Here is a 3,043-nt window from a genome sequence, read left to right as displayed (position 1 = left end):
CCCGCTGAGCCAAGAGCCGCGCTGAGCGCTGCGGCAGTGCGGAGCGGTCTCCAGGTGCTGGTGGGGCGTGTGCTCGCTGCGTAGGATTTCCTCCGGGTGCTTCTGAAGGTATCTGTATTTTTGTCACGGGGATGCTTATTGATCAGAAGGGCTACGTTTTCTACTGGCGGATTGTGCGGTGAAATAGAAAATCTCTCTCTTCGAGGATAGCCGGTTGTTAGAAGTGGCACAGTAACTCCTTCCGAAGGTGGGCTTATGGAGAGGTCTCGTTTCTGGCAGTGCTGAGGGTGCGTGGTGGTCCCGGCGGCACTGGGAGCTCGGTGGTACCTGGGTGGGGCTGAGCCGGGATGCTCTGCACGATGTCCCCGGGGCTGTGTGCTGCAGGGCTCTAGGGGTCAGAGCAGCATCTGTGTAAGGGAAGAGGTACGTGTCGCTGCACCAGAAAATAATTTTGTGTCAGCTTGCAGGTCATTAAATTCCTTCTTGAAAAGCTATTTTGTTAATTTTGACAAAAACAAAACCAACCAAACAAACAAAAACAAAAACAAAAAACAACCACAAAACCCCACCTGTTTAATTAGAGAAACAGGATGATTTTTAAGTCTAGCAGTCAAGGTTAAAATCCAGCATTTGAACAGTCTGAAATAATGCAGTGATAGAAAGAGGTGCCATAAAGCTAGCTGGGGTGAACTAATGCTTGCCTTACGGCTATTTGGCTCCTAAAGTCTGTTTATTAAACCACGTGCTTTCTCAGAAAGGACCTGTTTGGGTCTGTAAGTGGCACTGTGCATAGTGTTTGTGTCTGGGGACACATGTTAATGTGCTCTTGGCAGCACTGTGCACAGCTGGGTCGGAGATGGAGCTGGTGGTCACAAATGGAAGCAGTGCCGCTTTTCAGATAGAAAGCAGAAGCCCTGCAGTTAAGTAAATTAAGGGGTCTTGAAAGCAGTTGCATCATTGCTGCAGACGTGCATCAGGGTGTTGGAAATATCCAAATAATTTTGTCAGGACGGTATCTCTGATAAAAGCAGATTTTATTCGCGATTGCAATGGCGGGCGTCCCACAAGCAGGAGCGCACCTATGGATACAACATGACAGCCTTTATACCCTGTTTTCTCTCCTTTGCCTCCCCCCTCTCCACTGCTTCCCCACTGGCTGGGTACTCCAGGTTCACAATCTTATCGGAGGATTTACATTTGTTATTTACTTGTTAATTTGTTTGTTATCTGGTGTCAGTCAGTCGCCATCCAAGATGTCTCAATGCTCTTCTTGTTGTATTGATACGGTGATGTGCTTCCAAGTCTTCGTTAAACAAGGATCACCGGGGCAAGGGATGATGCCAGGCCTTCCAATGTCTCTTCAGGCGCTTCCTCGGGCATGCCATGACTTGTTCTCTGGTTTGATCTCGTGCAGGATATTCTTGCAGTGTGTATGACAAAATATATACACCTATATACACCTATATACAGAGCGTGCGTCCCTGGGAAGGGTTATCTAGACGATAAGTGACGTAAACTATCAGAGATCTTCCCCAAGTTAAGCAGAAAGACTCCCAAAAAGAACTATGACAGCGGAGATCATGAAATAAAAATATATATATTATCCAATTCTAATGCAGAAACAACATTTGATTCCCACAAGGGTAAGATCTAGAAACTGAGGCTGTGTAGTGCAGTTCTGAAAAGGAGTAAGGGGTGGAAAGGCAGCATGGGCTTTGTGCGGCCCATTAAAAGGGGGTGGTCTTAGGGCAGTGTTCCCATACCGTTCTCTAAACTGGAACTGCTTTGTTCTGACTTCCTTCAGAACAGATAATTCCACAATTTCCTTTCCAAAAGTTTTTTGCTGACCTTAGGTGCCTGAGCTGAAACTTCCCCTGGAGGGAAAAATGCAGTGCCTTGTATCTCAGTGCCACTTCTATGGTACTTGTTAATGATTTGAGAAAATGAAGAACAGGTTGGGTGTGCTGTGGAAGCTCCTGAATGCAGCATGTGAGAGCAGAGGGAGAAGCCTGGGAGCTCCTGCTGTGCAGGCAGGTGGGCGGCACAGTGCTTCAGGGCATGGGCAGTGAGTGAGGCTGCTGGGCCTGGTCCCTTTCTCTCCTGAGGGCGCAGAGCCTGTTCCCTTCCAACTTTGCTTGGTGGCAGGGCTGGCTCTGCCTGGAAATGTCAGGTTGCCCAGTGATCCAGAAACCATTTCATGAGTGTCATTACTGGAGCCTGACAGCAAAATCACTTCTGCTTTCTCTGGGTAAACTGAACCCTGAGACGTCTCTCCTGTAGCAGGGGAGGATATTTATATCCCCTGTGAGACCAGAGCTATGAACTCCCATTGGAATCTCAGCCAGGAAAGGGCAGTGCTTGACCAGAACGGAAGAGGTCTTCCGGGCACGTGGTCCTGTTCCCAGCCCTGGCACCAAACAGCTCCAGTGTGGGGCAGGCCTGGAGCCCCAGCCACGTCCCTTCCTCTCCACAGGGATGTGCCATCAGCGGGGCTTTGTGGCACCCAGCATGGCATCTGAAGGACCCTTACAATCCTGGCATAACTTGGGTTGGGAAGGTTTAAAGCAACTGGTCTGCTCATTGGTACATTTTCATCACCAGGTGGGAATTTCCCCATGCATATGAGAATGGCTGAACAATCTATTGTGTAATACAATTGAGAAAAATGAGATTCTGTTCCTTATTCCTATGGTACTTCAGAAGTTTACATTATTTCACAATCGATGAAATCACACAGATGAAAAGCAAGGTGTGACTGGCAGTGCTGTGACACGGTAGCTGAATCACTGGTGGCAGGAGTCTGGATAAAAAGCAATAGAAAAATAATGTTAGTGAAAGAAGTAATGTCAACATTAGTGTTGTGTCTGATGAAATGGGAGGTGAATTTTGTAAAGTCTTTGCTAGCTGTAGAGCACATCTCAGTATTTCTGAAACATCAGCCACACAGAGGAGTGTGTGAGTGGCTATATGGAGAGAAAATATTCCGGGCTAATATAAAGGCTTTTTTTTTTTTGAATAAATCATATGATTCTGTCTCTGCTTG

The 3,043-nt window shown here is 47.3% G+C and overlaps 1 protein-coding gene across 1 annotated transcript in view; it reads left to right on the top strand.

Moving 5' to 3' along the window:
* LOC100544347 (phospholipid scramblase family member 5) overlaps positions 1–3,043 on the top strand; it is a 16,376-nt gene that overhangs the window by 5,129 nt on the left and 8,204 nt on the right. The window lies entirely within an intron of this gene.

Source organism: Meleagris gallopavo, chromosome 11, assembly GCF_000146605.3.
Source record: "Meleagris gallopavo isolate NT-WF06-2002-E0010 breed Aviagen turkey brand Nicholas breeding stock chromosome 11, Turkey_5.1, whole genome shotgun sequence".
NCBI classification, from domain to species: domain Eukaryota; kingdom Metazoa; phylum Chordata; class Aves; order Galliformes; family Phasianidae; genus Meleagris; species Meleagris gallopavo.
This window is presented reverse-complemented; position numbering and strand designations above follow the sequence as displayed.